General features: G+C 44.5%; 1 protein-coding gene across 2 annotated transcripts in view; it reads left to right on the forward strand.

Annotated features, from left to right (window-relative positions):
- Positions 1–13,580, forward strand: part of BMPER (BMP binding endothelial regulator) — a 256,680-nt gene that overhangs the window by 20,357 nt on the left and 222,743 nt on the right. The window lies entirely within an intron of this gene.

The following is a 13,580-nucleotide window of genomic DNA, read 5'->3' on the forward strand; positions in this document are numbered from 1 at the left end:
ACTGCAACCCCATGGACTGTAGCCCTCCAGGCTCCCCTGTCCGTGAGATTCTCCAGCAAGAATGCTGGAGCAGGTCGCCATTTCCTTCTCCAGGGGATCTTCCTGACCCAGGGATCCAACCCCATCTCCTGCATTGGCAGGTGATCCTTTAGCACTGAGCCACCAGGGAAGTCCCATCCAATATAGTTACGCATTCTCATTTCTTCATTCTCACCTCTGGAGAAATGCTTTCTTATTTGAGGCCTTTTTTCTGACCTCTCACCCCTGAAGTACACAGCCTGTCATTCTTTTCCCTTGTCCTGCTTCGTTTTCTCCATAGCCCTTATGAGTATCCCTTGTATCTCACACATCTTTGTTTCCTGAAGGTCTCCCTACTGAATGTCAGCCCTGGAGGCTGTGGACTCTCTAGTCATGCTGTACCCCAGGGCCTGGACCACTGCTGGTCCCCTCCAGCATTGGTCCCCTCCACAGCATACCTGTTGGATGACTAAGTATATGCTGTGTTTAATTTATTTAAATTTAATTTTTTGGTTCAATTAAATTGAATTAATTAGCCTTTAATTAATTCAATTAGTTGTCTTTAATATTTTGGTTTAGTAATTTGAAGATAAAACTCATTATTTCTCTTCCTCAGGGTAAGTTATGTATTTTCCTTTCTGCTCTAAACTCTGCTTTTTCTATATTGAGAGCTTGCCATATTCATGGCTCACGTTACTCCACATATCAAGTCAGATGGTGGGGAAATTGTACCAATACACAGACAAAGCTGAAAAGCTATCTCCAATGAACCAACTAAAATTATAGTAAAATATATAATAGGCAATAATAACTGGAAAATAAAATGTGTGCCTTAGAAAAGTGGTTTTAAAAATAAGTATTACTGCTCATGGGCTTCCCCAGTGGCTCAGTGGTAAAGAATCTAGCTGCAGTGTAGGAGATGCAGAGGATGCAAGTTCAATCCCTCCCTGGAACAAGAAAAGATCTCCTGGAAGAGGGCATGGCAGCTCATGCCAGTATTCGAGCCTGGAGAGTCCCATGGACAGGAGCCTGGCAGGCTGCAGGGTTGCAAAGAGTCAGACACGACTGAAGCTACTGAGCACAGCACACAGGGTGTTACTGCTTATACTTGGTGACATAATAATGATTGGTTTGGGAATGTAAATTAAAATTCAGTATGTTGGTATTTAACAGTTTACTTAAAATATATGATGGAAGAAAGACTAGCAAAGGGTGTTAAACTTTACAGTTTCTTAGAGCAAGAGAAAAGTGGCAAAGCATTTCCCATAATATGCATAAGATGGGCTGCTTTTCTGTTGGTGGTGCCCAGCCATGTTGCTGCACCTACTTTGGAGGGCACTGGAATGGCATCATTGAAGGAGATCCCTTTTGTGGGTTCTCCGATTTCAAGGGTCTAACATAGGTAGATTGAATTGTCTCAGTGAGAGAATTGTATAACAAAGCTTTTTGGAGGCTCATTCAGGGGCCCACGTATGGTCTGAAGAACCAGGAGGGTTAGGATGATCTCTGGGGGTTTATGGCAATGGAGTTTGGTTGAAACAGACCTTTGCCTCTTCTTAACTAAGTCATGGCTGCCCTGTGTCCACTCATGTTGCAACATGTGAGGTGCTTCTGCCGTGTTTGTGCTCTGGCCCCTCTCCCTCTTGGACTGGAATCTCTTCCAGGGCAGAGGATAGATCTGATTCATATGTTCTATTCTCAGCAAAAACCTGGCACAGTGCCTGGCCCACCACAGGGGCTCAACAATATCTGTTAAACAAACTCATGCATTTTCAGTCAGATAGGTTTGAATCTGTGGAGCCAACATTTAACCTGCAGAAAAATCCAAGTTTGTAGCCACGATGTCACATTTTCTAAAGGCCGTTTGTCTTCTGTTGACATTTTTGTCTTATTTTAGATGTTAAAGCTTCAGAGAAGCTGTCTTAAGATGAAATCTTTAAGAGAAACCAGAAGGGTAATAATCTTGGCCAGTCATTTCTTTTTTAAAATGAAGCATGCATTGTGAGTCCTTTTAGCAACAAGTTTATGTTAATGGTGACCAGTTTATGTTATGGGTGACCAGTCACTTTTATTTCTTCATAACACCTTAATCAGAAATGGATTATATGCAATATTGGCATTCATTGATTGTTTCATGAGTTTGAAAGTGGAAGCCAGTGAATTATAATTGCATTCTAAACTTATGAAATAAATCTGTGGCTTCTCCAGTTCTTTCTGACATCTGCATGTGGCCCTTGGGGAAGACTTGGTGACGAGAACAGGCTGTTAATGGCCCTGGTGAATGAGTCAGACCATCCCCAGCTCACACGCTTGCTTTCAGATGAAGGATGCTGTCTGAGACTCACTTTCTCAGTTTTGTGAATTTCCATCTGGCCAGAGGGCTCCTGTCCCCTTGTTGCTCTGCCTGACATTCCTCGGGCTAACTGGACACCCTCTGCCCTCAGCACCAGAGTGAATATAGTCCAGGAGCAAGGATGTTTCCAGCACCTGATGCATCAGATAGCCTTCACTGTTATCCGCAGGCAGGACGGCAGGAACCAGCTCTAACGCCTGCATCCCAGGGGTCCCTTTGAAAGCCTCTGTGATTGCTGATGGTCAAGGTCAATTGTAAAGATGTCTTTAAAAGTGTCTCACTAGTGACCAGAAAGTTACTTTGTCAAGATGACAGATGGGCTGTGAGCAGTTCCTCTGCCCTGCCTGTTCCCTGTGATGTCAGCTCCATTTACTTGTCGAGGTTAGGTATTTCTGTAGCTCCTCACAGCACGTGGACTTTCACGGGCAACCTGTGGAAAATCTTCTGTTCTCTTCTGTGAAAAATCAGCTCAGTGGCTTGCCATTGACCCACCAGAATGAGGGGCGAATGCGGACCTGGTGAGTCCCACTCACTGCGGGTAGAAGACCCAGGCAGAGATTCCTGCTGACAAGAGGGTGACAGCCCTCCAAAGCTGGTCTTGAGAATAAGTGGTTTGTCACCACCAAACATGCCAGCAGGACACAGCCGGGGCCTAAGACATTTACTCAGTTCCATGTTTTGGATGCGTTCACTCTCCATTGCCCAGACAATCATCTATGTGTACAATTAAAAGGGTCCCTTGAGGTCGCAGTTTCTTTAGGTAGCCAGGGAGCCCAGCTTGTTATATTGTGGCGAGTCAGAAAAGGGGCTGCTGAAAGAATATCTCCAGGTAGCCTTCCTTAACTCCATATCATGAGCTTTCCCATGGAAGTGACTCCGATTTTCTTGTTGTCTTTAACTCCTGAACCCTCACACCTTGCTTCCTCCAGTGCCCCTGCTGGCCTAGGCAGCACCTGGTCCCAAGACTGAGAAGCCTGGCTAATGCCTCTGATGATGCCCTCTGATGAAGATCCCGCTGGTCGTTGGGGCTGGATGCCCCACCTTCTTGCTAGTTCGAAAGAACTCACCAGAAAGGCATAAAAATATTCTTAGAATCTCACGCCCTTCCCTTTTTTGTGTTTTAGGGGAGGGGGTCAGAGAAAAAGCTCATTTATTACTTGTCATGTGCTGAAGGGCGCCCGTCGTGCAATATAGTCAGAGATGCTGGGAAAGGCGACTGGGCCACTTGTGCACGAGACTGTGTTCCTCTGCAGCCTCTGTTCCCCTTCACCCTGGGAAGCGCTGGCTTCTTCCCATAGTGACCATCTGTGGATGCTTTCTCTGCAGCCCCAACTTCATCCTGCATCCCAGCTGTTTGAATCCCTTTTGATTTTGAGGAGAAAAAGGTAGACTCAGGAATTGTTGTCGTTCAGTCTCCAAGTCATGTCTGACTCTTTGCAACCCCATGGACTGCAGCACGCCAGGCCTCCTCGTCCCTCACCTTCTCCCAGAGTTTGCCCAAGTTCACGTCCATTAAATGGGTGATGCCGTCCAGCCATCTCATCCTCTAATGTCCCCCTCTGCTTCTGCCTTCAATCTTTCCCAGCATCAGGATCTTTTTCAGTGAGTCAGCTGTTGACATCAGGTGGTTAAAGTATTGGAACTTCAGCTTCAGCATCAGTCTTTCCAATGAATATTCAGGGTTTATTTCCTTTAAGATTGACTGGTTTGATCTCCTTGTTGCCCAGGGGACTTTCGGGAGTCTTCTCCAGCACCGTATTTCAAAAGCATCAATTCTTTGGCCCTCTGCCTTCTTTATGGTCCAAATCTCACATCTGTACATGACTACCGGAAGGACCATAGCTTTGACTAGACAGACCTTTGTCAGCAAAGTGATGTCTTTCCTTTTTAATACACTATCTAAAATCCGTCATAGATTCATCATTTGAATTGGGAATGTGGACCACATAAAGGATGCTGACAGTCACTCCGCTAAGGTCTCATGCCTGGCTCCTGTTCTCTGGTAGAAGAGGACGCAGTCAGCCCACCCTCTGATTTTCCGGTCTGCTTCTGGGAGCCTGAGTGGTGTCCCAGAGCTGCATCTGTGACGGGGTGCCCTGCACTCAGTCACTGGCTGCTCTGTGCTCAATTCATTCCAGTTACATTAATGTGGTGCTGCCAGCAGATCCCTTGCTTATACGACGTACAGTCTAATAAAAACCAGGCAGTGCTACTTTCTTTGGGCTACTATTTTTATTTGGTGGTTATTTCTTTTGTCTTCTGCCTTCTCTAATGCTTTGGTTCTATTTCAAAATACGATTAAACAGAATGAGGAGCTGTTTGACACTGCCCTGTTTTAAATCAGAGCTGTACTTGAGTGGCTGGGACAGTCTAATGGCTTGTTTCTCTTTGTTCTGAGAGGTCCTTGAAAAGGTGCCCCCCTCAAAAAAAAAAAGCCAGACCTAAATCTTTAAACAGCTTAGGACCCCCAAACAATCCCCCCAACAAACTAAAGCCCATTAAAATAGAATTGAAATGTTAGGTAAGTTAAATATAAAAAGGGCCTCCTTATTAATCCCCTGCTGCTTCTGCGGGCACGTGTCATATTTTCAAGGTACAGTATCAGGAGAATACTGTCATTTAGTGATGTATTAGGGCCATATATCATCAGAACATCGTCCTGGTAGAGGATATGGGCACTAAAAGACACGATTCTGGCCAGACAGAACAACAGGGGGTCTTACTTCTTTTCTCCAGCCCCTTGCACCCCCTCTGCCTTTTTCTTTAATCTCCCTCTGTTTTGTGTTGCAGAGAAGTGAATTTCTTCATGGGATATGACTTGTTGCAAAATAATCGGGGGGCCCCAGTGGACTTCATAAAGTCTTTTAAATGGCTGGGCTTCAAGGGCAGCTTTGTTCAGAGTTTGAGCCGTTAGCTGGGCTGGGGAAGGCCGCCTTTGCCAGGGTCCAGGTCTCTGGGGTAAAGACTTGCCGAGCCTAGACTAGAGGCAGAAAGAATAACACTCCCAGATGGAGTGCAATGAATTGTGAGATGTTTTGCAAGATGCTTTCACATTAAGTCTCCAAAACTATATTCTTGCAAGATGCTTTCATGTAAAGACTCCAAAAGTATGGCTATGGGATGCTGCCAGCCTCCTGGGAGAGGAACACTCTGTCCCTGCGCCCCCAAATCACGAAAGAAACCAGAGGACTTGGAGGATTTTGGTCCGGGCTCTGGTCTGACTTGCAAATGACAGGGCACTCAGAAGCTGACACTTGTTTTGAGTTTTAAAGTCAGAGACTTAATCTATTTTTTCTACAAGGCACTATTTTTACTCTTGTGTTCAAAACAGAATCATAAACTAAGGTTTGTAATGGTCTTAAAATGGGGAAGTGCTTAACAAAGGCACGCATTTAAATGTGTTGGCTGCAAGGAAGAGATGGCTCATCTTAACCTCTAAACCAGGCAAGCTGGTATAGCGATGAAATCACAGATTCTGATTTCAGCGAGACCTGGGTTTGAATCCCTGCTGCAGCTATGTGAAGCTGGGTGAGCCTTTTAACACAATTACATATAAAATGGATAACTAAGGAGAACCTATTGTATAGCAGAGGGAACTCTACTCAATGCTCTGTGGTGAACTAATTGGGAAGGAAATTGAAAATAGTAGATATATGTATACGGATGACTGATTCACTTTGCTGTATACAGCCAGAAGCTAACACAACTTTGTAAAGTAACTATATTCCAATAAAAACTAATAAAAAATAACCTCTCTGAGCCCCAGCGTTACCCATAAAATATGAGTAAATCAGTGCATTCTTTAGGTTTGTTGTGAGGGTTAAAAAGGACATAATACACAAAGCATGTTCAGCACGATCTAGCAAATAATAGGTTTTCTATAAATGTCAGGAGCTATTATTCTTAATAGTTCAGCAGCCTGCCTGGAAAACTGTTACTGCCACTTCATAGAATTTCGTTAGAGATGGGTCAGCTCTGGCTTTTGATAGTGAAGGGATTTGCAAAAGTGGTGGGGGTTGGGGCATTCAGAAAAATCTGGAAATGTTACTTTACATTAACAGCAAGGGCCATTGACACCCCTCACCTCTACTGACCTTGGATGTGTCCAGCCTCTTCTTGGCTGGGAAGTTTGGTTCATTTTCCCTGTTGAACACACTTTCTTCACCTTAAAAATGGTTGTGTTGGTGTTTTTTCAACATTCATTGAGCTGAGAAACATGGTCTGGAGCCCTGGAGCCTCATACTTGTACACTAAGACTTTGGAGTGGACCAAATTGCCTTTTTTTTTTTTTCCCTCTTAGCTCTTTTGGTGCAAGAGTTATGAAATCAATTGTACTGTCAGTAACAAAGAACGAGCAAGTCCAAGCTTAATTAAAATAATAAATCATCGATCAAGTTTACTATTGCCATTGGCAACCACTGAGCTATCTCAGTCTCCCTCACCTTCCAGTGATTCTTTTCTCAGAGATTAAGAACAGATTTCATCCAGAGGAGCCCGGCTGGAGCAGGTACAAACTTGTGTTGTCTCCTCTAGGAGGCTCATGCTAGCTTGCACGATTTCCCCAGATTGTATGTTCTGGAGAGGGAATCACTTCACTGTTTCAATGATCAAAACCAGGTATCAGTGATACCTACCCCCCCACCCCCAACCCTGGGTCTTTTCTTTCAGTTTCTTTCTGTGTCTCTGCATTCTAGAACTGTCATTTTTGCAGTTAGGTCTGTTTATTTGAGTTTTGACCCATCTCTTTGGTGGCATCTTTCACAGGTTACCTTCTAACAGGGCAGGGAACAGGAGCCCTCACGTGTCCGACCCAGGTGGCCTGTCTTTCCAGAAAATTTCCAGACTCGCTCAACTACATACTAATCTAGTCCTAAACTCTCAACAGTCATGTAGGAGCTAACCTAATTTTAATATGATACACTCATAAAGTTTAATGCTGTGCCTTAGCAACTAACCTCCCTGGCTGGCCCCTTAATCCCAGTCTGGGAACCAGGTTTTCTTCCCAAGTTCACTGCTAGCTAGCTCTTTGAGGGACCTGAGACACTTAACTTCATTGTGTGCCATTCCTCCGTCTGCAAATCTTAGGAAACCTGTGAGGATTAATGAAATAATGTCTGCAGAGCTCTTTAGAAGAAAAGTGCTATGTAAACATAAAGTATTATTCTTCTGTTTATGAGACGTTTTATAATATTGCCTAGGAGAAATTGTGACCGGTGTGCAAAAGTACCATAAAATTCCTTTTTGGTTCTTTTGGAGCTGGAATTGAGTTACAATGGGGGCACTTCGAGGAAAAGTTGACCTCTTTGACCACATGTGTGTGAAGACCTGGAATTCCAAGGAGAATACATGCGCTGATGTTGGATCACCTTCTTCCTTGGGAAACTTGACAGAAGACATCTGTATCCCTTAAAAAAATTTCCTCTCTGAGCAATTTTAAGACTCTCAAATAGTGCAACACTACTGTGTGTGCACTTCAAACAAGTTCTCTAATAAAGAGAATTTGATTAAGGGTCAAAGTGTCTTGTTTGTGCTCACCATCCATGATGGCTTTTGAGTTAAGGTGGAATTCTCTTCTGTAATTCTCACTTGGGGCCAGAAGTTACACTGCAGTGTTTTGTGATCCTGCTCATGTCTGGTGTCTCGTTTCCTCCAGGAGATTTCTGGAGCAGAGAAAGGAAGCTTGCTACGTGGTTTCTTTCTCCCTCCCATAACCCTGGGTCCAGTGGCACATGGACCATAGCTTTGGTTTGGCTACTTTAGAACTGCCCCTCCTCTCCTTCTCCAAGTCACTGTCCTGGACATATGTCCCCGATTGGAGCTGATGACAGAGGGAACGCCTTAGTCAGAGTCAATATGAGTCTAGCCCCATAGATATTTATATTTTAATAGGGGCTCCATCCCCTCCCTAAATAAGGCTACAGTGATGAAATGACAGAGAGTGTGTGCACACGTGCAGGGTAGGGTGGCGTAGTCTGGCGGGGACAGACTCCAGACTCCACCAAGAGCAGAGGACACTTAGTACCTGTGGGATAAGGCAGCCAGTGGAAAGGGAGTCCTGAAGACACGGCTTTGTATGTCCCCCTTCTCACCAAAGAGGCTGACTTGGAAACCAGTGTTTTTGTCTTTTGGTAATCTGGAGAGTTTCTAATTTAGGAAAGAGAATTCTACCTATGATAGAATGATACTACTCTAATGATACTACCTGGCCCATGTACCTTATTGACATATTTTGTTGTTCACTTGGGGCAGAAAAAAATATTACAACTTCACAGCCTTCTTGATTTTCTGAAAAAGGATCTGGCCCTTAGAATTTGTGAGTTCGCCAAATGACAGCTATTTGCCTCCAAGGCAGGCTTTGCTTTCATAAAAGACAGGAAAGGAGGGAAAAATCACACCATCTTCTGGATGGCCTGCCACCTCTCTAGTATAGCTAATCACAGCAGGATCAGCAGGCAAGGCACCCAGTACTTTCATTTTCCTTCTTATTTCAAGAAATGTGTGTTGCCATTTCATAGTCTAGAAATACAGCATCTGCCAGCTGACATTTCTCCCTGATCGCTCTATCATATCAGCTGCTGTGTTTTCTCCTCCAGATTTTTATTTCATTATTATTTTTAAATATAAATGAAAGGTCAGGTATGGACTTCCCATAGTCCATAATAGGATTGGGACTGGAAGAATCTTAGAAAAAAAATCTTCAAGACATTGGCTTGAAATAAAAAAAAAGCATCTCAAAAACTTTTTTTTTCTCGTTGAGAAAAGCAAACAGGAAGTTCTCACAGTGGCGATTTGCTGTCTTCTCTAACCTCCTCGCCCCACCCAGCCCGAATCAGTGAGAGACGATTTCCCTCCACACCAGACGCGGAAAAATGCTCAGGAAGCACTGGCAGGTCTCCTGGCCACATTTCTCGGCCCGGGGTACTCTGTGCTGCCATCTAGTGGCAGATCTTAGACACAGCAAGCTGGCTGCTGAAGTCCTGTTTGAACTTGGCTGTGGCCAGAGCTGTGGTTTGGCTTGCATCCTTATAGAGCTTTGTTGCCAGCCATGTAATTTTTTTCCCTTTTTACTCCTTATGCCCATCTTTAATGTTTGTTTGTTGGCACTTCATTTCATGTGCCTCCAGAGGCTGTGTTGTGAGTTTTGATATATTTGGTCTTTCCAAAAGAAGGCATTAATGCGAACAGATGCCTTTGACAACAGGTAAATGACAGGCTTGCTGATCCCAGAAAGTGGAAAACATGGGGAGACAGAGACTGAGAATGAAAAATGTGATGAGGTTTGTTATCCTTAGGCATGGGCTAGGTTGGGTTTTTAAAAATCTTCTGACATTTTCCTCCACTGCATGTTTACCACCATTTCTGTGGCGTAGATTTGGGAAGAGTCAAATTCAAGCTGAAATCTTGGGGAAGATTTACTTGGAGATACGAGCCTAGCCATCAGCGATGTGATAGGCACAGATAATGATCCATGTCCAAAATAGTGCATCTTTCTTCGTTATCAGAAACAAGCTGGTGTTTGTGGACCTTGTCATGGTTGGTGACGACACAGCACCTCGGAGTTATTCAGCTCTTGTCAGTGAGCTCACTTCATGTTTGTGGAACCACCTGCAAGGCACCAGTCTCCCCTGGGGCCTTGAAACTGTGATGTTCCTTAGTTCTTGTTAGTATCCCGAATGCCTGGGAAATAGCTGGTGGCGCATTTAAGTGCATGCCTTCAAACAGGTAATGCATCATATTTGGATCTTCTCAAAGTCATTTTAACGGCTAACCTTTCCAGATAAAACCAAAGATACAAATGCTCACCACACTTTCATTAGCATGAGTGCTAATATAGTGCTTCTCTCCAATCCCCTGGGAGTTGCAGAGCCTCTCAAGGCACTCCCAGGGTCTAATTCTAAAATGAATCCAGACTGTCATCTCTTCCCTTTCTGAATGAGCAGAACCCCTGAGAGTCTGAGAACTCCACACTCTCCAGCTCACCCGTCACCTGTCCCCTAGAGTGAGGCACATGGAGCCTGGGGATGGGTGGGCCCCGCCATCCCAACAGCTCTATTTCTACATGGTCTTGTTGTCTCAGTACCCTGATGGCTTTGCAAGGCCCCTGACTCATGGGAATAATAAGCCCACCCCAACCAATGTTCCATACGATGTTACAGGAAAACCTGAACGAACTTTTGGGCCAAACCAATACTCCAGATCTGCCTCTTGTGAGGCCTGGGCAAGTTGGCTAACTCTGGTTCCTTAGCTGTAAAATGGGGATGATGTGGATTTTTTTTTGTGAAATAATGCATATGCAGCTCTTAGCACAGAGCCTGATACATAGAAAGTGTTTGGTAAGCATGAATCAGTAACAGAAAACATTTCTTGAATGAGAAAAGGAACTGAATGAGCCGTGATCTTGAGTAAGAACAGAGGACACTTGGTGCACATGCGATGGGTGGCCAATGGAGAGGGAGTCTTGAAGGGACGGCTTTGTGTGTGTACCCCTTCTTACCAGAGCAGCTGGCTTGAAGACCAGTGTTTTCGTCCCTTGGCGAAATCAGGGAAAGCAAAGTGAGTGGTCTTAATTAACCTGTGCTTGAATTTACTCTGTAGCTGCTGGACTCAGTTAAGGGGATGGAGGAATCAGCCTTTCACCAGTGATTCTCTGAAGTTTTTCTTTGTTTCTTGGAGGGCCTGGGAATCTGGGCTTGTGCTCCGCATCCACGCAACCAGACAACAGGGAAATGATCAGATCTGGCAGCTCTGTACCTACATGACCCTTGGCAGAAAATAAAAAAAACCTCCCAAGTGTTATCAGAAGTGGGGGAAAACTCCCTAAACCTACAGCTAAGGTTAAGGTTTGTTCTGTGTGTGTGTGTGTATATACACAAAAAAATTCCAGATGTGAATCTACAAACCATCTGGTTGAAATAACTTTTGTGCTGAACTGTAATTACAAGCTATTTATTGTGGATCTTGGATCTATGGTTTTTGACTGCCTGCTGGGTTTCTAATTTAGCAGAGTTCTGACATGTAAGAGTATGTGTCTTCCTGTTCATTAGATCCCAAATTTTGACTTCACATCCACCCTGACTACCCTTAGAATTTTTAATTGCTTGTGTCTAAGGAGTTTTCCTTTCAGAGAGGAGATGCACTTGGGGTGACTTTTCCTTAAGGCTGCAGCCAGGTTTGCTGAATGCATAAAGCCGATTTAACAGATGCTCTGAGGTAATGCCCTGGGTGGGGACATCTGGTATCAAAACTATGGTTTTGTGTAACTGATGTTTGCGAAACTAAGTCAGTGTTCATCATGCCGAGCAGCGTATATACCTGATCGCTGTTCTCGATTACTTTGGTGGTGGTTAAAGGTCCCTATAATTTTTTTAAAAAATACTTCTTTAATTTGAAAGGTGACCATAACTATGTATTGCATTTGTAATTTAAGAAGAGAGTATGAACAGAAATTGCAGGGCTGAGACTGACAGTGAGTCATGCTGCCACCTTTATTATGAAACAGAGAGGGTGAGGGAAGGAGCTTTGCCCTGCTCAGAGCCAGGATATCTGGGTTCAGGTTGGAGTCAGCCGGTCACTCTGGGACTGTGGACAGCTCCTGAGCCCACCCAGTTCTTGCAGCAGGAAGAGCACTCTTCTCGTGGCAGTGGTTCTCAGCCTGGGCTGCACGCTGGAATTATCTGGGGAGCCTGGTCCTGAGAGAAATCAGATCTGAGCTTCAGGGGCTGGGAGACAGTGCCAGGCTTCCTGAAGAACTGCGCACGGATTCTGATTAGCAGCCCAGGCTGAGAATCACTGCCTCATAGTGTTTTAAGGAGTTGGTGAGATTCTCTATGAGAATTCTTATCACATAACAGACGCCAAAAATGGGGAAAGAAAAGGAGACTGGATTACTTAGCTCAACCACACCTTCTGATCAGACACCAATAACCAATAAACGAGAAAACTAGAAGTCTGCCTACCAGCCTTGCAGGAATGGGTACAATGCCTGAAGACTGATGCTTGCTCTTTCAGTGGCCAGGCAGATCCTGGGATGACCCCATCAGAGTGTTTACAATTGGCCTTGGAAATGATGGTCATTTTCTGTGTGTGGCATCCAGTGGGAATGTTTGAGCAACATTGGTTGGGGTGGGCTTATTATTCCCATGCTTCAGTGGCCTTGCAAAGCCATCAGGGTCCTGAGACAAGACCGGGGAGAAATAGAGCTGTTGGGATGGCGGGGGCCCACCCATCCCCAGGCTCCATGTACCTCACTCTAGGGGAGAGGTGATGGGTGAGCTGGAGAGTGTGGAGTTCTCAGACTCTCAGGGGTTCTGCTTATTCAGAAAGGGAAGAGATGACAGTCTGGATTCATTTTAGAATTAGACCCTGGGAGTGCCTTGAGAGGCTCTGCAACTCCCAGGGGATTGGAGAGAAGCACTATATTAGCACTCATGCTAATGAAAGTGTGGTGAGCATTTGTATCTTTGGTTTTATCTGGAAAGGTTAGCCGTTAAAATGACTTTGAGAAGATCCAAATATGATGCATTACCTGTTTGTAGAACAAGATACGTGTGAACCAAAAATAGTATGTTACAACACTTCAGCAAGATTGAGACTGTAGCAGCAGCAATTGAGACTGTTCTATCTTAGCACTGATTTACAGCTGGAATTTCGTGTATAGGCTGAACTTGGATTCCCAGCCGCCAACATACCATCCCCTCCCCCCCCCCCCCACACATACACACTTAGACAGTTACAGACACTCCTTACACCTCTCCTTGGTGCTAGAATAGAACTGGAGATCTTCTTTAGTCTCTTGACTTTGAAGACTACTGGTTACACTTGTAAATCTTCCCAAGGTCTTTGTCAGGGCTGAGTCTCCTGCACATGTTCCAGAAGTGTTCACCTCAAGGTAAGAGAGTTGGTCAGTTGCTCTTCTCTAGTCTGCCCCCAAATCAGGTGATGAATGTGGTCATTCCAGCCTTAACTCAGGGTAGGAGGTGGGCCTTGTGTACGTTTGTGAGCTCAATTTTGAAATCCACCTCTATGATTGCAAAATTATATGATCTTCAAAAAGTCAGAGCTACTCGGAGCAGCAATTTTCCTGTGCATAAATGAGAGAGTGATAATATTTATCTCCCAGGAATTTAATAAGAATGATTATTCACCTAGCATTTAGTAGACACTTTTCCAGTCCCAGTCTTGTTGAAGTGTTGTGACATAGTATTTTTGA

This window comes from Capra hircus, chromosome 4 (assembly GCF_001704415.2).
Source record: "Capra hircus breed San Clemente chromosome 4, ASM170441v1, whole genome shotgun sequence".
Lineage (NCBI taxonomy): Eukaryota > Metazoa > Chordata > Mammalia > Artiodactyla > Bovidae > Capra > Capra hircus.